This window comes from Nyctibius grandis, chromosome 8, assembly GCF_013368605.1.
Source record: "Nyctibius grandis isolate bNycGra1 chromosome 8, bNycGra1.pri, whole genome shotgun sequence".
In the NCBI taxonomy this organism is placed as follows: Eukaryota; Metazoa; Chordata; class Aves; order Nyctibiiformes; family Nyctibiidae; genus Nyctibius; species Nyctibius grandis.
Window position 1 is genome coordinate 29,039,853 of NC_090665.1, and position 23,973 is coordinate 29,063,825.

Here is a 23,973-nt window from a genome sequence, read left to right on the forward strand (position 1 = left end):
ATGAGAGTACTATATTGGATGTAGAATCAATACACAGAATCATAGAATTGTTTTGGTTGGAAAGGACCCTTAAGTTCATCAAGTCCAACCGTTAACCTAGCACTGCCATGTCCACATGTTTTGTTTCATGCCAAATTGCTTTGAAAGCAATAATTCCATGGTACCTGTTCGATTTTCCTGTGTCAAGTTTCATGACACCTTCATTTGTTGATCTAGTGGTGTGTGAAGAATGAAAGGAAATGTGACTCCATATTTGACAGGATGCTATACTTGCTCTCTGAGCCATATCTCAAACTGTGCAGGATTCAACACACATGATGCATCAAATCTGCAAAGAATTTGGCCAAAAGAATATGCAGTCTCAAATATTCAAGTTGTATATTAGACAAATTGAAAAATCTGGAAAAGCTGTTTCTCTAAAGAGATATGTCAAGAACAAAGAGTTAAGGAAGCAGGGAGATTGGGAACAGGTCAGAAATGTGAGGGGCCATTACCACTTGCAGTGGAAGTTTCAGGGGTTGGGAACCTGGCATGTAAATCTCTGAACTATCACAGAAAGACATGGTCTTTTCAGTTCTTTCCATTTTGGTGATGTGGAATCTCTTTGAGACATGGAAATGTTCAAAGGCCAGCTGGGATATTGTTCTGTGTTTTGGGATATAAGTAAAGGTAGGCTGGCACAGGCATTGGTTAGCCAGCTGTGTGGCAGTCTGGGTCCAAGTCCATGATACTTGTGCTGGCAGATACCAGCTTTGTTCTGCAAGAGGTGTACCCCATTTCCCAGAGGTGAATCCTGCTGTGCAAGACTACCAGGTATAAAGAAGGTTGCTGATGGGGAGATCTGCTGACTTACGAGATTCACTAGTCCCAGAGTTTTGGCCTCCTACCAGCAGAGCTGAAGGCTGGTGAACTGTGTCATGGTACCACCTCCTAGCCTTCATCCTTAACTCATTGCCCATCTTTTGGGTAGGTAAATGTAAATGAACTGGAAAATACAGTTTTGTAGGTGTCCTTTCTACACTCGGCTATGTAAAACTCCTAAAAATCCTGTGCTGCTTGTGTATACATTGCCCTAGTTATTTGTCTTCAGGAAAAGATAAGAAAAATATATTAAATTTAAAGGAGATTAAAAAAAAATCTTTAACTATGCTGACTTGAGTATTGGCTCCTTTATGCAAGATTTGCATCTTTAGATTGCATAAGAACACAAATTTTGTAATTTTAAAAATATTTCCTTTAAAAAGAATTCTTTACGTTTAAATCTTTCCAGAACGTGTGCAGTGTATCTGGCTGTAGTGTGGATTAGGTCTTGATAAAATAGCTTCTAAGAGTTCTATTTTAAGTATCTCACTCAGAAGGTCTGGTGCGATAAAGTCTCCCTCGTACGGGATCTCTCTGGCACTGCAGGGCCAGGCACCGACCCTTCGCAGCATTTCGGCGGGGTGTGCGCGAGGGAAGGGGTGCACTGCTGCCGCGGAGGAGGGCTGGGCTGGACTGGACTGGACTGGACTGGGGGCTCTGCTGGGCGCGGTGCTGTGGGGCAGCAGGGCTGTGACACCTTGCCGTCATCCTCGGGTAACTGCAGAAAAGCTTGCGCGAAGTCAGCAAGCAAAGGTGGCGAGCACTGTTTCAATATCAGATAAGAAACAAAACCAGAGGCTATCCCAAATCCCAAATGCTGCTCATTTTCTTGACACCTCAGAAAGGCAGCTACCAGCAGGAACAGAGCACTGAATCTCAAGCTTGATTATTAACTGTTTAATGCCTCAGGACACAATTCTTTTTAGAGCAATATAAGAGTCCTAATTCTTTAAAAAGTTTGTGCTTCTTACTTGGACAGAAACAATATAGCTCATTTTTTAATATTTCTCTTTTGCATTGTTTTTGTTTTATGATCTCTAACAGCATACACATGGGATTATTTTTTGCTATAGGCCTGTCAGCCTTTAAAAAGGGGGTCAGAAGTGTAATTATGGTATTATAATTATATAATTTATATTCATCTCCTATATATATGTGACATGATCTAGGTAATCCTGCTCCGGCAGGGGGATTTGACTAGATGATCTTTCTAGGTCCCTTCCAATCCCTAACATTCTGTGATTCTGTGATATATATTTAATAAAGACTTACTGTGTGCCATGTTCAAGCATTATTCACAAAGATTTCATTCTGGTCTACTGTGAATGTTTTGGTCAAATTTGGGTAAACCAATACCTGAGTAGTAACACTAAAAGCGGGATGGGAACATAATGAACATACATAAACACGCAGAAAACACTGGATAAACCAGAGAGGTACTTGCCAGATTGTGACTGGTAAGAAAATCTCCCTTCCTTTATAACAAAAATTTTCATGTTTATTCATGAAAGCATTGTCTTGGTCTATGTGATGCAAAATACGGGAACATGCAGTTAGTGCTCTACAGGTTTTGTTTTGGACATTCAGAAATATGCATAGATATATGTTAAGGACCATAGATCATGTTGGCTTTATTTTATATTGAGACTTTCATCTTCATATAGTAGTGTCTGTAGCTTGAAATTATCATAATATTATTTGTTGTACTACAGGAACTTTGTCTGAAGAGATAATTTTGTTCCCAGAACTGCTACACAGTATTGTAGATGTGATGATACTTTCTTGATTACATACTTTTGAGTCTTGGTGCTATCGAATTTTAACCTAAAACAGCTTTAAAGCAAAAGAACGCCTTTTCCTCCTCTGTTAAGGTATCTTCTTTACTGACGCTCAGTTTAACCAGAACAGAGAAGCAGTAGCATGGTGGGTTGGCAACTGAACAGCTCAGGGCAGCTGATGGATTTATGCTTCATTATTTTTTGTTCAGCTGGTCAGATATGAGAGGCAGTAGCAAAGTGTGTGAAGTCTCAACTTTTCTACACAGTTCTCATGAAGTGCTACCTAAGTCAGTCAAGAGCTGTACATACTTAGACTTCCTTAAAATTGAGATATTTTATGGAGATGTTGAAATGCAAATTTATAGCTTCACTTGAAGTCTCTACAGGTTTGCAAATATCACCCACGATCATTAAGAACTGATCCACTGCAATGGATAAAAACTGTGTTTCATTTGGCACTGGATCACCTTTCAGATTAGTATTCTTGAAATGAATTTAAGTTATATGTTTAATAATATATTGTTCAATTTTGTATTATATGAAAGTGACCCACCCTCACTGTGTCATTTCCTATGTGTTATTTTCCTATATGAAGTACTGCCAAACTTTCATCTGAAACACTAAAGTGCTACTCTGAATTTGATTCCTGGCATTAGAAATCTGGGCTAACTTAGTTGCCTGCTTTTTAAGTGTGTTGTAAACATTTCCAGACAAAGATATACAATTGTTAATGTCTTTCAGCTTCTCACTGAAGTGCTGAAAATAGATTGCTTTGAAGTTTTTTTACTATATTTAATTTTTATCTGAATAAAAATTATTTTATTTCTATTTAGGCATGTCAAAATACCTTTGGTTAATCTTGTATGACAAAGCCTAGATACAGAAAAGCTAAGAGTGTCAAAGGTCTTAAGCCTGTAAAAAATCCTAATCTTTTTTCCGTCATTTGAATGTCACTGGAGAAAGATCCAAGACACTGGAGGAGACACTCCTCTTGGTGCTTAGCTCTGTGTCTTGTGCTGCACAGCTGCTCTCATTCGCTTAAAATGTAAAAGGAAATTTTACTCTTAGAGGGAATAAAATTACTTTAAATTGCCGCATTCCATTATCTCTAATTTAAAAAATTGCCTGCCCATCTGTTTCTTTCACATAACATCACCTCACTTTGGAAGGTGCATCCTGATTCCACGTTTCGGCAGTGCCTCTCTGGGCATAGCACAGAGTGTATTTTATTCCTCTGTATATTCTGCTGTTAGGATCTCATACAGAAGAATTTACAGTGTCTCTGGATTAGTGGTTTAGTTCGGGTCAGGAATGTGCTTTTGAAGCCAATCTGCTTGTACCTGCTAAATGTGCTTTGATTCACATAATGGAGCAGTCTTGGGGTGCTTTATTGGGCCTCTTTCAGATGAAACTGAAGAGGACGATGTGTTCCAAGAGCACATTCAATGCTCACCAACTGCATGCAGCCCCTAATGGGACCGGATTACTTCTTGTCTGAGGTAAACCCCCATGAAATATGCATAGTGAGGATGTCAGGTCATCAGCACCAACTGTTTCATTTCACAGCTCTGTTTCTAGTGGACCCCAGTCCTTGCGGATGTGAACATGGCCTCTGTCTTGTTAGTACGATTCTTTTTAACAGAGGTGGTATCAGTCTCTTTGGTCTTGGAAGTTCTTGTGGAAATGTCTCTTGACAATTATGTTTCTATGAGACCACACATCCAATTGCAATTTCTCTATTTTAGGAGGGAAGGAGGAAGGAAATCAGTTCTTTGCCAGAGACCAGTCTGAGGTTTTACTGAATATATGGCAGGTTGCTCAGTGCTGGAGTTCTGCTTTGGCTAAACTAGAGAAGCTAGAATCAACCGCATTTGGGTTCAAATGTCCTCAGAATCGGAGTATTCCCCAGGTACTCTGTGGAGCTGAACTTCAGGCTTACCCCTTCTACAAAAGTAGGGGAGTGGAAAGAAACACAAAGGGAGGTTTGCCAGCTGGCAACAGGGAAGTGACAAAATGGAGCGTTCTCTCTTTACGCCGTATAAATAACAATTTCCGGGTCTTCTGGGACATATTTTCATTTCCATTTTTCTTTCTTGCCTTCCCTAAAACCTCCTCCCAAAAAGAAGTGATAGAGGCTGACCTTCAGATGTCATGTTTCTTCATGTGGTATCTTTTTTGAGAAAGCTTGACTCTAGTGAGACTAAAAGATAAATAAATTTCAGTAATGATTAACTAATGCAGTCCTAATGGAATGCTTCTAGACTGACTGGGATTTAATGGCATGGCAGTGTAGCAAATTTCTGGATTTTAATGAGATAAACAAAGTAACTGCCCTTTACATGATACTATTAATAGGCTGAACTTGATTAAATTAGAACAGAAGCAGTTTGCAGACTGAGGCAGATAGATATGCTGTGGAAACACTGAGTTCAACATTAGTGACATAGCAAAGATTTTTTAGATATAAATCACCCTCAAGAACCTAAAAAAATTAAATTTGGAAAGCTGCACACATTAGCTGATTGGATTGTTGACGCCTTTTCAGGATTTTATTTTTTTCAGAGTAGTTTTGAGGTATTTCCTCAAGCCTCCAATAATTAACTGTGCTGACGTATTTTTATGGAGGTACACGTTTGCTTTCTGTATTGCTTCTTTAAGATTGAGACTTCTGTCAACCTGTTTTTATGATTTTTACCATGATTTGGCATTTGTAATTCTATACTATAGTGGAAGCTGGTATTCATTGATATAGCTGAGGTTGATGTGTCTGTAGCACCTAAAAGGAAGTGATCTTGCTTAAGATTTTGGGCAATTATTCTGTGGAATTCAGGTAATCTATGGTAAAAATGGCCTCCAGTTAGATGTTCAGTCCAAGCAAACAGCCTGAGCTGAACTCATAAAACACTTGATGTGCTTTTCAGATATGAAACATGCTAGTAATTTTTGTTCCTCATTGGAACTCAGAGGCAGGAAATAAGCTTCAAAGAGATGTTAGTGTAGGCAGTGTGTTATTAACTCCTCTTTGCAGTTGGATGAAGCCTAGAAGAATTTTGGATAAAACTGAGCTGTCTTAATGAAACAGCATTTAAATTGTACCAAGCTAATAGCTGCTTCAAAATTTTCCTTCATTAACTAGGAAGTGTTAAAAGCTCCAAACCACTGTGAAGGATGTGTTAATCAGAAATATTAATGATGTGCTGACCTCCAGGTGTATGTTCCCATGCACAAAAATAAGGGCTCTGTAACTGAGACCCATTAATATTGTGGCTATACTGGCTGAGTTAGCAGCCTCAGGTGCTGTCTGGCATGCAATATTGCCAATTTTTTGCTCTGTTAGCGATATAAATGGCGGGAAAAGAGAGACCCTTAACAGCAATCCAGTCTTTCCTAATGGGAAGGTGCTTAAGATGCAAATAAAAAGCGCTCTGATCCCCTCTTTCAATATATATAGTAAGTGTATTCAGTGTGTCCTCGCCTTCCTCCTATTAAAAGAAATTTATTATTTGAGGCTGAGCTGTGCAGATTTCTGTGCTGCTCAGTGGTTGTGCCACAATACAAAGATCATAGATCTCATTCCCATGTAAGGACACCTCTTTCTGTAGCAGAAACTCATTAATTTTAATACACACCAGTGAAGCAGATGAGTGGGCTTTGAGGTCTCCTTCATATCAGCATGTTGTGCTGCTTCTGCACCACTGAGTTCATTATTCTTTTATTAAGAAAGCAAGAAGGAATACAGTGTGTACAGTCCTAATGGTACCTTGCTCAGATATCACAGGGCATCAGCACTCTCCAGTAACACAGAGAGCCTGCTTGACCAATAAAGGAAGCATTCTTTGTTTTGTTTAATCCATGAGTGAGGAACACGTGGCACATATTTCTACGTGATTTGCTGCTTCTCTATTTCCTTCTTACTCTAAAGTTACACAGGTCAAGGCTAGGAAAATTGGCTGTGTAAGAAACAAATGCCAGCAATGCTATATAGGGCCAACAAAGGACTTGTCTGCATTTCCTCTGCAAACAACTGTATGTGAGGTATTTTCGCAAGTCTCCAATATTTAACTGTGCTGACGTGAGTATTTTTACAGAGGTACACATTTGCTTGCTGTGTTGCTTCTTTAGGATTGAGACTTCTTTCAGGCCTTGGGGAGTCCAGTTCCGTGTCAGCCAGTTCCTGAATGGGTCTGAAAGTCTTAGCCCAGTTCTGCCAGGATGCATGAGGGAGGCATTCATCTAGTATTCAGGTCAGTGCAGCTTTTTAGGGGAGGCATGCAGTGGTGCTCAAGACCTGCATGTATTGATTCAGGTCCAATTCAGATTTGAATTCAGAATGGAGGTTTGAGTCAGCTGTCACATCCTCCAGCCTTTTTGTCCCACCTCTGCTCTGTCAATACAAAAATAAATAGCAAATGGAGAATCTGTAAATTTCAGCACACTGTCATTTGAAGTTAGTACTCAGGCAGAATACGTGGTCAGTTCTGCATATCCAATATCAGCCATGTTTTTACTTCATTAAAGAAGGTCTCTATTTGATTTCAGTTTTGATTCTGCAGAATTTCTCAGGACTCAGCTGTGGGGAATTAAATCCAAGAAGATCTTCTTAAAGTTTCTAAGACCAAGTCTCCCTTCTTTTCTCTTTTTTAGGTTTGTCTCTCCTTACTGCCCCTGTGTAACTATGCCCTTTTTTTCTGGTTTGCCCCAAGACTTGTTAATTCTAATTTATAGGCCTGGAAGTCTCCTTTGTGTGCAGTAATTCCTCTACTCTGAAAAATGTGCATCCCAAACTCCAGCAGAGCCTTATCCAACATACCTCTCCTGGGCAATCATTCAGGAAAAAGAATGAAGGAAAGCATATTGGAATGTGTTCCAGTAACCCCATGCTGTTGTCCTCCTGTGGTGATCGATTAGTGTCCTGTCAAGAACTGTACACATTAATTGATGTGCTGTGTGATAGAGCGAATCTGCTGGGTTTGCTTGTTTGCAGTTCATGTAAAACAGAGATATTCTATGTAGTGTCTTTCTGTTCTGCACTGGGAACTGGGGTGTGGTTAGACAGGAGAGAGGCAGGCAACCTTGCTTTCATGTCCTTGTTACCTGCGTAACAGGTTGGGTGAATCCTTTGGCAGGAAGACAAAGCAGCTGAGCATGTTTTGCTAAGCAGACTTTTGTCTGGCATGCGCAGAGACTAGAGGGCTCCTGTGAAGAACAGAGAGCAGACAAAAAACCAAGCATGGGAAATGCTAAAAGAAAAAAGACTTTCCTGAGAACCCAGAGTGGTATGCTGCAATCTAAAGACGAAGCAAAATTTGTTTTATGTATTGTTCTCCCCCATGTCTGCATTAGTGTCAGTGCTTTCATGGTTTCCTGAGAGTTTTATCAGCCACCAAAAAGGCAACTTTTAGCCAGATCAATGTTTCTGAATCTTTACATGATATTCTGGTTGCCAGCCAAATGGGAAAGAGGTGAAGGTTGTGATCTCTTGGAAGCAGTGTGGCCTTGGACCAGTGTAAGCTGGTTGGAAAGATTCTCTCACCTTTTATCATTGCCTTGTCAGGCAGAAAATAGCATTTGCCTCAGAGTAAGTAAACAGCCTGTTCGTATTTAAGTTAATCACTGGAAGAGTTGGTAACACCCATTTACTGTAGGCGGAAAGGTGTTTCCATGAGCAGATGTCTGCATTCCCTTGTTAGGAGGACATAGTCAGGACCCTGGTGGCTGGCATGCTAAAAGTAACTGGCTTGCTATCAAGAAATCTCTGGTGGATGATTGAGGAGAGTTGGAATCAGAATAGTAGGTCTGAGAAAGAAAAAACACGTAAATCAACATCTTCCCTCTACCTTGACTGCTCACTTAGGCAAAGGGAGTTGGATACGTGGCCAAAGAGGCTGGATAAATGTGCTGAGAGTGTGATGGCTGGAGAGAGAGTCTTGCTGCTTGGACAAAGGCAAATCCTTACTGTGAAGTATCTTCATGAAAAGCATGGAAACTTCCTACCTAGAGAAAAACTCAGACCTGGAGATAACTGAAATTTAGAAAATGTCAGGTTTTATGAAAAGAGCCAGATGATGGCAGCATAGAATGCAACAGAAGACAGAAAATTCCTGGGTTAAGTAGCAAGAGACCTGCCCTTGAAAACTGAGTCAGAGTTCAACCTTTCAATCTCATCTTCCACTTCAACAGTGGCTTTTGAAATATAGGTTTATGGTTCTGGGAAGAAGAAAAGAAAACAATGATTTTGTTCTGTGTACATGTGTTGATCTTTCATAAGCCATGCAATAAATCAGCTCAGAAATTGTTCTGTGTGGCATCAGAGATGAACAATTCTGCTTCATCCTTTCAGACCCAGAAGTCTTGTATTTTTAACTCAGCTGTATAAATTCTTCTAGCAAGTCCTACCCTCTACAAATAATACCTTCCTGATTCTTGTCATCAAAACCTAATCTGTAACTACTGCAGCCTCCAAGACAGAATTCAGAATATAGCTCTGGATATAATGGAAAATACAAGCCATGTGCATGTTAGTTTTTCAAGAGAAAAGCTTAACAACTGATGTCTGAATCAAAGATGATTGGCTTGGGCACCTAAGAAACTAATGTCTTTTTTTTTTGTTGTGTGATAGAGAAGTGCTGTCTCTGTGGCAAAATATCAGCCTGTGTCTTCCTGGTGCACTTTTTACTGGCATTGGCAAAGGACAAGGTGATCACTGTGAAGGGGCTGTTTTCTCTAGGTCTACTTGTTTGTATTGGTCATGAAAGCAGGGAGTTGGGTTTTGACACAACCCTTCAGAATTGCCTCTGCAGAGGTAGCCATGCAATCCTGGAGAGAGCAAGCATGCGGCAGAGCACTTTGAGGACACGTACCATTATGAGATAGGAAGGGAAGACAGTGAAGCAACAAAAGGTCATAGCACATTCACAGCTGCTGCGAATATGCCTTACCTCTGTGCTGGTACCATTTGGAAGTGGGATTGCCAAACTGCTCCAATGGTTTTATTTTAATGTTTATTGACAATGTTCTCCTCACAAGCTTATAGAAATAGTTTCTGGATAAGCAAAAGATAAATGGCTGTAATGCACTTGAACATCAAATGCTCTTCTGCCAACAGAGACTACTGAATTAATGCTCTTTATATCTGCAAACTCCTCGGTCTCCTTGGGGTTTAATTTGAAATTTCAAGGACATGGGTGCTTTACACTACTGAACACATAGAAAGAGGAGATGCTGCAAAGAGGAACTGGGACTGTAGCAGCTTCCGAGTTCCTGGGTGGGATGGGAGTGCAGTACGTTTTAAGTTCAACTGTTTTCTGGAACAGCAGACTCTCATTGCTGCTGTGACAGGCTCTGGCTCTACAAATCTCAGTTATTGTACAGTTGGCCCTAGTTTGTAGAGCAGAACACACTCTTTTGCCTGCACTTCCCACCACCTGAAAAGGAGGTGGTCTCCTATAAACAGCAGGAACTGTCAAGCTCTGCTTCACTGGGCTACTTTGAAAAAACTAAGGGCAATAACTTTTATCCTTGTATTTGTGTAACCATCCCTGGGGCTGTGCTCATCATGAGTTTCTACCCCAGCACTTGCAGAAGACGAGATTCTGGCTTGTTCTGCTTCTATAGTTGTGATAGTAAATAAGGGCATTTGGGCTAGAAAAAAGGGGATATTTCCTTGTGAAAGCTACCCAGGGCAGTTCAGTGTTATGGCAAGAGAGCAGGCCTCAGAACAAAGATGACTCCTTTCCATTCCAGAGAGATCTTACAAATAATGGATGTCTGATGGGTTTCTCTGGCTGGTAAAAGCAAATTCAAACCTTTCAGTAGCACCAGTAAGGGATGTCTGGAATTCACATGGACAGAAAAGCAAAGGCCCTCATCTAGCATATGTGCAATAAAACAGGAAGGGGAAAATACCTTGGGGAGGGTGTGTGTGTGTGTGTGTGTGTGTGTGTGTGTGTGTGTGTGTGAAATAAGATAGCTGCTGCTACTTACTGTCCAATGCAAACTAAAATCCTTGCCAATAGGGACAAATTGCTTAATACCCATACAGCACTTTGAAGGTCTAAAGTACTGTAAGTGCTGCTATTATTATTTTTACTACAGAAGCTAAGATTGCTCTTCTAAATAAATATATTGGAGTTTTATCTTTGAAACATCATATTAAAAAAGGACTGTGTGAATTTTTTCTGAAAAGGAATGAATGATATTGTACATTTATCAACACAGTAATAAGCATTCACAATTAGGCCCTCCACTGTGTATAGGCTTGGAGGAAAGGAATTTCTGAGTCAGCATGTGGTGCCATCAAACGTATTTAAAGGTAGTTTAATAATAGTCTTTTCACATCCTTTAGTGCACATGACTCTTACTGGAAAAATATAAAAAGAAAATTGCTCCTGGGGGTTGAGTGCAGTGCATTCATGCTGTTCTGCACCTCTGATTTTTTAAGTACTACAATCAGGAGGGTGAAGAAAATGTGAGCATGAAAATGGGCATCATAATTGTGGAGTGATACTGCTAGTGCACATTTTCCAGGAATGCTAATGAGATGCATGTCAGGGGTAAGCAGGCAGAACCTCAGGACATGGCTGTGCTGCTCTCCCATGGAGATCTGTGTTTCTATTCATGAATCTTTGGTGTCTTGCCTAACCTATAATTTTCAAGACAGCCACATATTGGTGTGTCTGCTCTACAGTCCCTGCTGTTATTCCTTTGGAGCGAACAGGAATGTCCTGACACTGTATCTTGTCACAGTCAGTTTTAAGGGTTTGAACAGCTTCAAGAAAACGCTTGGCTCCTGATTAGCATCTAGTTTAATACATAGAAGTTTTGCAGCTGTCACATGGCTATGCTGAAAGTGTTGCGCTTTTGGTTACAAAAGGTTGCAATGCTGGAATAAGGATAAGACCTGCTGATCATTTACTATAGGATCAGTAACAGTGTCTTTACATCTTTATCTTTTCTGGGATAGGAAGGACCACTGTGGCTAGGTTATGAGGATAAACGTGATTCTAAGACTGCTGTGACTTTGTGTGTCCAGGCCTGGATTACCGTGGGTGGACAGCAATTCTTAGAAAATCAAAAGGTAGGAGCTGGCAGCTGAACTTCCTGGGTTCTTTGAAAATCCTCACCTCAAAAATCTCTTCAAATAAAAACTACATTTCCAGGTTCATTTTTAGTGCAGTGAATGATTTTGTAGTAAGTTCTTCTGGGAGCTCTATAAGTATGCAGCATAAATTAAATTATGTTGTCTGTCTACTTAATATTCATTTGATTTGTTGAGCAGGATTTAGAATTGCCTTCTTACAGCACATAAACATAACGTGAATATATCTACAGGTGATAAGACAGATTCTGGGCTGAAACAAAGTGTCAGTCTGGAAGTGGTAGAATGGTAAACAAAGAAGGTAACATTTTTAAGTAACAGACCTCACTGAAGCACTTTTATATTGTTTCGTTTGAAAATTAATTACTGTCTGTTTTCTTTGCTGACTCTGATGTGTATTGCACTCTATCACATGTTTTTTCTCCTACTGTTCATTTTTCCCAAGATGGATAGAAAGAAAATTTTATTGTATTTGAAACAGCTGCTTTTCTAAGTTATGTAGTGATATGCATGACAGTACCAGAAACTGTCCAGAGCCTCCCACACTACCTCCTAATAACAAATATAAAAAATAGTGTAACTTCTTGGCCACATTACCTTTTGGGACATTGAGTGTAAGAGGATGTATACACATTTACTGTACATGTGCACAGTAAGTCTGCAAAACTAGCAAGTTATGCACTTAGTCTTGTGTTCTATTTTCAGTGTCTATATTTGCACATCATTTTAAGAGTTGCATTTATCAAAAGGAAGAAACTAGTTTTAATAAATTATTGTATCACATATAGGGTGAAACTGTGCAGATTGCAACTGATTTGTAACTATAATTTGGCTGCTTATGTTCCTCTCATGATTTCAGTTTGCTATGACTCTATTCTTCACAACTACTTACAAGATGTTTCATAGCATTACTGCGTGCTATTATGTATTTGCCAAGTTTTACCCCAAAGGTATTTGCATTTCAGTTCTGAGTGAAATTTTTCCCATACAGGAGGTGATTTGCAAGGTGCTTTGTGATATTTGGTGATAAAAGGTGCTATGTAAATTATCTTTACTACCATATGGCCTCTTCATATTCCAATTCAAATCCACTGGGAGAAATCTCTCTGCAACATCAGCAGCAGCACATCTGGTCCACACATAGCCTATGACAGAGTATTCTTTTGGTTTGATTAGTCCTTCTATGGAAGTTCAAATGTATTAGGCATAAGAAGAAGACACAAAGCTTCTCGAAGATGAAAACCACTCTACAATGTGTTTGAGAGATGCCAAAAGCTGTTCTCAGTAGAGACAAGCATGACAGATTTTAAATTGGGTTGGTCAGAGAGAAAATCACTTGTAAGAGCACTACTTAGAAACCATGTGGACTTTCAGGTTAGTAGTTTGCTGCAGAAATGCTGCAGACCCTGCATGTTCAAGCACAACATGCTAGATTTTACTCTGTTCTCCTTTTATCCTGTTGCTGACCACCGGTGCGCTGATACGAAAGTAAATGATGACTGTTGGTGCAGCTGTGCTCTGTGTTGCTTTCAGATGAGGGAAACAAGCAGTATTACCCATGGGATATGCTGATTGTCATGCCTGCAATGCAGGCAGTTTCCTTCTACTGCTTACAGAATAGCGTGCCAAATTTTTGCAATCTCTTGCAATCTGAAAACATTTTCAAAATAAAAATGACAATGCCAGTGAGAATGAACTTTGACAGCAGAATAATGAAATGTGTGGGAGGGAGCACTCGATCTGCAGACTTTGAAAGAAAATCTAATTCCACTTCCAGTCCTGCAAGATGTGGTATTGGACCAAGGACTTTCAGTACAGTGTACAGTCTAATTCATGCATGGTGAGAATAATCCCTTCTGGTGCATGCAATATTAATACTCCAGGGTTTTCTCCATCTGTTGTCATGTATGCTTAAACTGTAACCCCTTTGAGGCAGGAAGTCACTTTATTGTTTCATGCATTTACTGTGCCTAGCAGAGTCAGACCCTGTTAGGGGGATACAATCACTGCTGTAGTACAAATAACATTTTTTTTTTTTTTTCTCTTGAAGAAGTCACAGGAATGAAGGAATAGTAATATCACTCCTAGGTGTATAAACTACTACCTAAAAATAGATACATTTTTTTATAACAATGCAGGTATAAAAATTACCTCATTACCTTAACGAAAGTCGAGATTTTCATGTGTAATATAACTCGTGGAAATCTATTGACAAATGTACCAAACAGCAGCAGCAGAAGAGACTTTCTGTACTGGTAGGAAGATAAAAAAAAAAAATGTACCTATGGTGAAGGTAGGAAAAGGAAACTGGGCTCCCTGACAGCTCTCAGCTCTGAGAGAACATGCCGTCAGTGTGACTTCTAAAGCACAATCTCTCAAAACTGTCACCTCCGCCTAGGCAGAAGTGTCCACTTCTTTGTTCCTGAGCACTAAGAAGCCAGACTGCATCTCTACAGCCATGTTAGGAGGAGCATTACTATTTGTAATCCTGCTGCAGTAAAAAAGGTGACTCACATGATTATATCAGTGCCAGTCTATAGTGTTTCAGGTGAAATTTTTGTAAGTCAGATGTATTAATGACTGGAAAGAACAAGGAAAAACGTGATGGACTTTCCATTGCTTCAAGTGAAAAATGGGTGGTTGTTGATTTTGAAGAAATTCTGTGGGCTTCTAAATATAAAATTAGAGGATTTAATGACCCTTTGTGGACCTTATGTGCTAACCATATTAAAAATTTATCAAAGATTAAGAAATAGGTGCACAAAAGGAAGATTCTGTCTCTATCTAGGAACTTCAAAGAAAATTTGATCTGAGGCTGCCTTTTTTTTTTCCTTTTGGTATGCTGAGTATCCTCAACAATTAATTCCAAGCTGTTATTTTTTTAACTTATTAATAGGTGATAGATAAGAAATAGATTAGACTCATGTTTGCATATTTACTTATCCTTTATTGTTCTACTAGCAACCTGCACTTTATGAAGTGAGCAGCGAGCATTTTCCCAGCAGTGCATGCTGGAAAAGCAGAGGAAGGAGACGGCCATCTTGTTTGCTGCTCTGTTGAAGGACGTTTCTGTTTGGCTGATCTGAGGGGGAGAATTACGTTATTCATTGGGACAAGCTAAGATGTACTCTTGCATCTTTTGGGTGATGAACATATCTTTCAGACGTATTTCGTAAAATATTCCTTACTGGAAGAGGTTTTGCAAAGAGAGACTGCTCAAAGGAGTTAGGAAGGCAGTTGGGAAATGGAATTTTCCTCCAGGAAAACATTCAAGTGATTTTTTTTTTTTTCTTTAAAGATTTTTTTTCATCCTGAATTAAGATAAAGAGACAACAGTTCATAGTCTCTCTTGGGGTAAAAAAATATGTTTTAGGAGAACCAAGCTGGAAATTTCAGTTCACCTTTAGCTGCTAACAGGCAATACAGCTGCCTCTTGGGAATGGCTGTATTTCTCAAAATCCGTACAGTTCTCTCACGCAAACGCTTTTTAGCTGATGGTATAGTTTTTTCATTGTAATTGTGACCAGCTCAAATAGTTAGCCAGGCACGGATGTGATTATAGATGTGACTGGAAGATTGCAATGACTCATTTCACTAAGGAGAATTCAATTTCAACTTGCTCAGACCATAAGGGATCACACACATTTCAAACAACTGCTAAAATTAGTCCCTTCTGTGAGTGGGGAAAAGCAGCACTTTTCATCACGGAAAACCAGCAAACTATTGTTGTTCTTAGAGAGGTGCAAGTTTCACTTCATTGGATCCCGGAAAATGTCCTGAATTTTCTCTTTGTTGGGTTTCTCCACGCTGAGTGTCTGTGGGGAGGCGCTGGCAGCGGGGGCTGCAGGGGCGGCCTCTGTGGGGAGGGACTGGGGCTGCCCTGGGCCGGCACAGCCGGTTCCAGCTGGTTCTGCCAGACCCACAGCAGGGCACAGCCAAGCCCCTCAGCCAAGCTGGCAGTGCCTCTGTGAAAGCATGTTTAAGGAAGGGCAAAACGCCACAGTTTTTGGGCACAGAAAAGCCACTGAGGACCATGTGTCTTGAAAACTTGTCTTTTTGTCTCTTGGTTTGATGAAAGAAGTCAGCTCTCCTGGTCAGCAGCCCCAAGATGTGAAGCAGCATGCCTGGGATCTATGATTGAAGCCTTTGCCACCTCTCTTGGTTGGCTCCAACTTTGTTTGGGCTTTGGGGCAAAAACTTTGGAGCATCACAGCAGGTAAAAGGAGAGGTGTTACACAAAGAGGTCTTGAAAGCCCAAGAGCTTGCTAGGTGGGAATTTCTTCTATTCTGCAGAACTTAACACTGAGGCTGGTCCCTGAGGGGTCCTTTCCGCGGCCTAGAGGTGGGGCGGACCTGCACTCTCTCTAGCGTGCTTTGGGAGGATTACTCCGACTCACAGACTGTTTGTGAGTAGGCAGGGTTCAGCTCTGCCTCTTCCCTGAGCCTGTCAAGAAAACTGCTTATGGGCTGGATGGCCCAACCAAACAACTTTAAGCATGTCAGTGTTTTATAATGCAAAGTACCACGAAAAAAAAGATACTTTCTTACCTTGCAAAGCTTCCTGCTTATTTATTTACTTGTTTCCTGTGTGCAGTTACAATATTAAAATCCATGTTGTTACTCACCTGAGTATATCCTGTTTGACACAAACAAGGATTGCAGCATCAGGTCCTCATCTGAATTATTTAGAATATAAATTTGTATAAATCAGTGACTAAATCAAATACAGTCACTGGAGATGAACCAGAATCCTTTGTGTTTCAATGTAAACAGGGTGAGAGCTCTCTTTTTTAATTAGACTTTATAGCACTTGCTTGTACCCTTGGCAATTTAACTGAGCTTAACCAACCTGAGATCTCATCAGGTTTTAATTGTATGGTTAGAGCATTATTAAAATAAGCCATCAAATAGCCCTGAAAACACAATCTTATGTACCCCAGTACCTGGGATTCATAAAGACATATAATCCCTAAATGCCTGAGCATAAATTAGTCTGGGTTGAGGGGATAAGTTGTGAAAAGGTTGTCCTGTGGTAATACAGTCATAAGAAACTGTTCTCTAAACTTTCTGGTTTTAGTCTGCAGCTGGCAGTTCATCTTCATGTGCAACCTACCCTTTCTTGCCAGGCTTTTGATCAGTCCGGGACATTGTGTAATTCTGTGTCATGTAGCCTGGGGCATTTTCACATGCCTCTGCAGGGTAAACCAGTTTGATTGCAACTTGGAAATTCCCAACTTAGGCAAATTGTTATGTAGCTGCAATAAGTTGTCTAACCTCCCTTTGGGCAAAGGACATGGCTGGATTCTCAGTGAGTGCAAAGCAGTTACGTTGAAGGTGGTGGAAATGGTGCTACTCTATACCAGCTGAGAATCTAGGCCACAATGTATACAGAAATCATAAAGCCTCTGCTCTAGTTTCTGATATTTTCTGATATTTTAGTGTGTTGTTCTTACATATGCTTCTACAGTTACTTCTGATTTTTATTGCCTGGGTGAGAACAGGATTGAGATTTTCTATCATCTTGCATATACATATATACACACACGCACACACGTTAAAAAGTAACTCTTGCTCTCTGCAGCAGGGAACCAAGGAAAGGTGTAAGAATCCGTTTTTTTGGATGGATGATGAAGGCAGATGCACCTGAAGAAAGCAAGGTGGACAGAGCTCTGGCTGCTGCTGAGACTGTTCTGGTTTATCAAGAGGCCTGTGGTGGTTTCGGGAGCATGAGGAGGTGAGTGTACTCCAATGTCACACCCTGGTCTTGCCATTATTGTTGTGACAGTGAGCCCTTGCAAACATTGTTGCCTCAAAGGCTCTGGTGCTGGTGTTTTCACTATCAAACCTTCAGTGAACTGAGTGGGACAGAATGATTTTTCCCAGCTCCACTACAGCTCTAGTGTAGACAAGAGCAGGATGTGCTGCCTGCAGCCATTAGAGTCTACAGCACCTGGAGTTCAGGGCAAAAGAAAGCTGAAATGCCAGTGGGTGACCTGGCATGAGGGAATTCATGAGTGTACAGAAGTGTTTTGAGCTGAAATGGGATGAAGGAATTGAGTTTGCAATACAGATGTGTCAAAAATAATCTAAACATGGCTGAATGTGCAGAAGAGGTTAAAATTAGCATTTATCTGTGCTGGTAGTATCTTATTTTGTAACTCTTAGAGGAAATCATTCGGTGAGGGCAGAATTGCAGTAGTTAAATGGATGACAAGTGTTAACGTTTTTAAGGTCTTTGACTCTGCTTTTGTCCTTCCTACCTGTTAGATATAAAGTACCTTTTCAGCTACCAAGCTGTAACCCACAGTAGGTCTGTGCTATCATCTTTGTTGTTCCTTCTAGAAATAAAAAAAAGGAATTTATATAATCTGTAAATAAACAAACTTTCTCTCGTGCTATAGATGATGCTATATCTTGAGCTCTTACTAAAACACCATTGAATAATGAACAATGAATGTTTATATATATTTTTACTATCTATTCTCATTTAATTGTGACTATCAAATATCTATCTAGAACAGAAAGGATGTTTATTGCAACATTGTGAAAATTCTGGAGGTGCTTAGTTAATTTTTAGATAAATCAACACACAACCTTTTATTAAATAATAATAATACTGTGTTTCCCTTAGTATTTCTTTAAATCCTTCCCGTGTTAAGCCATAGACATTCTTTTTCACGAAGAGCTGTGTAAGGCACGCAGTGTAATTTGGGGTTCCATTGTACAAACGTGCCTTTTTGAAACCAACAGGCGCGCGGCCTGTGCTCCCAGCAGGGGGCAGGACGAGACAAAAGTTAAGGAGCATTGAGGGGAAAAAGCCCAACAGCCCCGCTTTTAATTCTGCCCCTGCCCTTCAATTTCTGCAAAAGCAGAATCTCTGCAGCTGTATGACTGTCTGAGTGAAGGCAAGTCTTCTGGTTTTTGGGGGGGGAGTTATGTAAACAATACTTGGCTTCTGCTTCAGTGAATATATACGTATCACTGCTTCCGAGATGCTGTATGTCATCACAAACAGAAGTCCTATGATCATTTACAGAAGCATTTTTTAAAACTATATAAAGCTATATAATAAATCTCTGTTTCCCATCTTGTAAAAACCAGTTGTGTTTTAAATCCCCTGTGCAGCATTTTAGCTATTATTTTTCTTAAACACAGTTTGAAGATAATCCTAGACACTACAATTCAAGACTGTAGCATTATATTATCCTTTGTAAAAACAACGTAGCAGGAGCCTGAGGCTTATGCCATGCCCAATTACAGGAGATCTCTGATGTCTTAAGTGTTTCTTGTGTCTAGGGATAATGCAGAAGGCAGCCTATTTTTTAAGATACTGCAGTGACCCACTTGCACAATGATGGAAGGGGACCACTGGCTGAAGCCTGTTTAGCCCAACCATAAGTCAAATAGCTGTGAGGAGCAAAAACTGTTGCAAAAACTAGGTTTGTTCATAAAAGTGGGTGTGCTTGTAAGGAATGCTGTTCATAATTAATTATAGCTTAATCCCAGATAATTTGAGTACTCATCTCTGAGCAAGAAGATAGTGAAAGACTTTTTAGTAATTATACCACAGAACTTAATATCTGTAAAAGGAGGTGAATCGTCTGAGAATAGAAAAGCATCAACTAGTTCCCAGGCCACTCCAAATCCACAGCTGAGGTGTGAAGCCTGTAGCTATTACCTGTGGGTTGCTCACAGCTGTGATTTTACATGTATGCTACCAGACGTACAAATCACCAGGCGCTAGAAACCATGGTGAGAGTAACTGGGTTTTCATTCATCATAGCTTTGTATAGGAACACTCTGGCAGTGAAAAAGCAACTTGAACTTAACAGTGCACTTAGCTTTGCTGAAGGATTTTCCAGCCTTAAGGTATGTGTTTCAGCAGTTACCAGCAAAGCAAGGCCCCACTTGCTTAAGAGAAAGAGGTTCTCTTTACGACCTATAATTAGACTCTACTAACTCGAGTATCTCTGGAGCTTTTGTTTTTCATTTAAACTTCATGATTCAATATTGCATTTGGTTTGAGAGATAAGTTTTTCAGGTAGGTCAACTATTTCAAACAGGTAGTTAGAACAAATACAAACAGATGTGGAAGGTCTGAATGCTCAGAGGTATAAATAACTGCATGGAGGAGGCCTGGCATATACTGTTTCTTACCCACCACTTTTGAATTGAAACTGTGAATCTCAGCATGGTTCTCACCTTAAACCACTGCTTTTGGTGGTGGTGGGTTGTAGTGAAGAAAGCATTTACAGGAAGTGACCACAGTGCAGGAGTCAAGTAGTAACTGTTGCAATGACATGATTGTGATCATCTATCAGTTCTCTTCCAAAGCAGGCAGAGACTTCGAGTATGTTTCTCCTATATCCTTGGGATTTCTTTCTTGTTTCAAAAAGTCCAGAGTCTGGAATGCTTCAGAATCTCTATGCGTAAGAAACTACACTTTTGGCTTTTACACAGGCATGTCAGACACACAGACTCATGCAGGTTGGATGGGACCCAGGATCCAGTCCAACCCACTTCTCAGAGCGGTGTCTGCACTGAGTTCCAAGTAGGTTTCTCAGGGTTTTAAAAACCTCCAAGTGTGGAGACTTCTTGGGCTGCCTGGGCAACATGTTTCACTGCTGCTGTGTCCTGTCACTGTCAAAAACTATTTTCCCAATGTCAATTCAGAACCTCCCATTTTAGTTCATGACTGTTGTCTCTCAACCTCCTGCCAGGCATCTCTGTAAAAAGCTTTATCTTCCCAATAACCTTGTTGCAGATATTGAAAGGCTCTATTAAGTCACCCTAAACCTTCTGTATTGGTGCTGTGGAGGTGAATGTTTGTGTTCCTATATTCTCACTGTGACATGTAACCATGATACCATCCTTAGTTATTTTCTAGACATTTAGATGGAATCCAAGATACTCTTAAAGGTTATGGATCAGATTATGGTAACTTCCCCTTAAATAGACAAAAATAGATATGATAATTTACTATAAATATACAATGTATCTATAGGTATAATATATAGGCACGTATTACTTTAACAATACATAAAAATTCCATATATTTTAAGCAAGATATAAACATAATTTATGTATCTATAAATCATATATAAAATTTGATTGCTAACATTTGTCAAGTGCTTTAAGCAATTTTTGTGCTCCTAAGCTAAAACTTCTTCAGAAATCTCATGTATTTAAGTGCAGAAAAGTAGTAACTTGTATCAAACAGCTCTGGTCTGGTAGGACTAGAACGGAAATTTTTCTGGTCCTATAAACAGAGTGAAAATTAAATACTTTACTAAATATTTTACTATTACTGGCCTCATTCATTCCAACATCATGAGTCAGCCCCCCCAAAAGAGAATAAAAACATTTATTAAGATTCTTTTTATTTCTCTTCATTTTTGCTTGTAGTTCCATTTGTTTCATGTTTTAAGCTTTCGCCACTGGCTACTGGAGTTAAAAACAATTTTCTGCTGCTGCAGCAGCTTAAAGGGGCCAAAATGAAGGGGTGGGAGGGAATCTCTGAGTACTTTATTTCAAAGGGAATGAGTTAGCAAGGAACAGATGAAGGTCTGTGTAAGGCAAACTGAAAAAAGTACTAAAGGGAAAAATTTCCTCAGGTATATTAGTATGCACTAACTTCCAGAGGTATAAATATCCAGAATCACAGAATCAATCAGGTTGGAAGAGACCTCTGGGATCATCGAGTCCAACCTTTGACCTAACACCACTGTGTCAACTAGACCATGGCACTAAGTGCCATGTCCAGTCTTTTTTTAAACACATCCAGAGATGGTGACTCCACCACCTCCCTGGGCAGCCCATTCCAATGTCTAATAACCCTTTCTGAGAAGAAATTCTTCCTAATGTCCAACCTGAACCTCCCCTGGCAAAGCTTGAGGCTGTGTCCTGTTGTCCTATCACTAGTTGCCTGGGAGAAGAGGCCAACTCCCACTTCACTACAACCTCCCTTCAGGTAGTTGTAGACTGCAATAAGGTCACCTCTGAGCCTCCTCTTCTCCAGGCTAAACAACCCCAGCTCCCTCAGCCATTCCTCGTAGGTCAGACCCTCCAGACCCTTCACCAGCTTGGTTGCCCTCCTCTGGACTCGCTCCAACACCTCAACATCTTTCTTGAAGTGCGGGGCCCAGAACTGGACACAGTACTCAAGATGCGGCCTCACCAGTGCCGAGTACAGAGGGACGATCACTTCCCTAGACCAGCTGGCTACACTATTCCTAATAGAGGCCAGGATGCCATTGGCCTTCTTGGCCACCTGGGCACACTGCTGGCTCATGTTTAGCCGGCTGTCGATCAGCACCCCCAGGTCTCTTTCCGCCGGGCCGCTTTCTAACCACTCTTCCCCCAGCCTGTAGCGCTGCATGGGGTTGTTGTGGCCGAAGTGTAAGAACCGGCACTTGTTCTTGGTGAACCTCCTGCCGTTGGTCTTGGCCCATCTATCTGACCTGTCCAAATCCCTCTGTAGGGCCTTCCTACCCTCCAGCAGATTGACACTCCCACCCAGCAATCCACACAAAGTGGAAGCCAGAAACAATGCTTTTACTAATTTTTTCCCAAGTACAACAATTCAGAAAGTGGCTTTGTATGTGGGAGTTTCACAGCTGGCCGAAACACAAAGTCAGAAAGTTTTCAGCTAAAAACATTTGGCAGAAAACTGGAATTTTTTTAAAGCAGCTGCAGAGACAGTTCTATTTTGCCAGTGGCTTATGTCTCATTTTCCTCCCTTGGGTTGTCTGAGGCTGGACTGCATGATGTTCTTGCAGTGGTAGCATGAGGTTCACAGTGGTGCAGCTCAGGAAGCGGTGTAAGCCCACCGGTACATGGAATTGGTCTGTATTTCCACATCAGGTAATAAGTTAAAACAGGTAGTATATGAACTCATAAGTACTTACATACAGGGAAAATACAGTTCTGTTGTGTGACAGTGAAATATATTAATATGGCTAAAACATGCTTAAATAATAAAAGTAAGTCCAAATTCTGAATTACAAAGCTAAAATCAGTTTCAGGTTAGTGAAATAAATCTATGGGGTCACCCTGGATATAATGGAGGTCAGAACCTGCCTTAGATTCAGTGGTAAATAAAAATCAAGAGAGTACTGAAAGCATGCACACTGTTGTTATAATTGCCTGTATTTCTTGAAGGTGTGTATTTCAGTGACCAAACCTGCATTTTATCCTTCTGGAAACTTTTTTTTAAAGGTAATATCTTGTTTTTAAGTTAATGTCAGAATATTAAGCTATTTAAGCTCATTAGCTAATAATCAGGTATTTAGAAAGTTAAAATGAGACAATCTATTTGTAATAACTCTGTAATCTCTGATGAATCAAATGTAATGATCTTAAATTCTGAATGTGTTTCTGAAAATTATTTATCTTACTGTACTTTATAAGATTTCTTATTAGATAATAGTTACAGACATTAAATGGATGTCTCTCAGGAACACTCAGTTTATAAATTTAAGTAAATGAAAGGCCTGTCTTTCCACTGAAATCTGCCAGAAGGAAACCAGCATACATTTTATATACACAATATAGTGGAGTTGAATTTCTTCTTTTTTTTTTTTTTACTGTTTCTTAATGAGCATATTCTTGATTTTTTTTTTTTAAATGTCTATTTTATTTTATAAAATAATTTGTTACCCTATTGTAGTTAATTCAAAATGATTGACAGGAGAAACTAGGGGCTGAATGTCGAAGTACATAACTCCAGTGGCAGGAAGATCAGGGTAGATTTAATATACGTTGTTGTGAGTTGCTGTTCCCAGTGAACAGATTCTGATGAGGTGCCTGGTTGGTGTCAGGAGTTAAGGAACAATTATGCTGCTATGCATCTTTTTTTGGTCTAACGTGGCTACTTCCAGGAATGAAAGAGGTGAAAGGTGCTGAGTCCATCTCTTTGCACAGGGGTGATTACAAAAACATGATCTGACCTCACCTATGTTGCCTACATACAATTGATTAATATGTGATGGATGCAATTTACATTTTTTCTAAAGCAAGTTATAATATGGAATTTTGAATCAGATAAGATACTTTGCAGCAAATGGCAACTTGTAGGAAAAAACAAAATGGTGAACTGAAGAAAAGAGAATCTGAGAATAACAATATAAAATTTCTCCTTGATTTAATTGTGATTATGACAGTGAATTCAAAATTTCTTCAAAGCCCTTCTTACATGTACTGCTTTTTCATCTGAGAATCTCAGGAGTGCTAGAAACA

General features: G+C 40.0%; 1 protein-coding gene across 1 annotated transcript in view; it reads left to right on the forward strand.

Moving 5' to 3' along the window:
- The window catches only part of FRRS1 (ferric chelate reductase 1), a 96,491-nt gene extending 79,084 nt beyond the window's left edge, over window positions 1–17,407 (forward strand). Inside the window, exon 18 of the mRNA XM_068405717.1 lies at window positions 17,318–17,407. The gene's annotated coding sequence lies outside the window, so the exon portion shown is untranslated. The remainder of the gene's footprint in view (window positions 1–17,317) is intronic.
- Window positions 17,408–23,973: the final 6,566 nt, after the last annotated feature.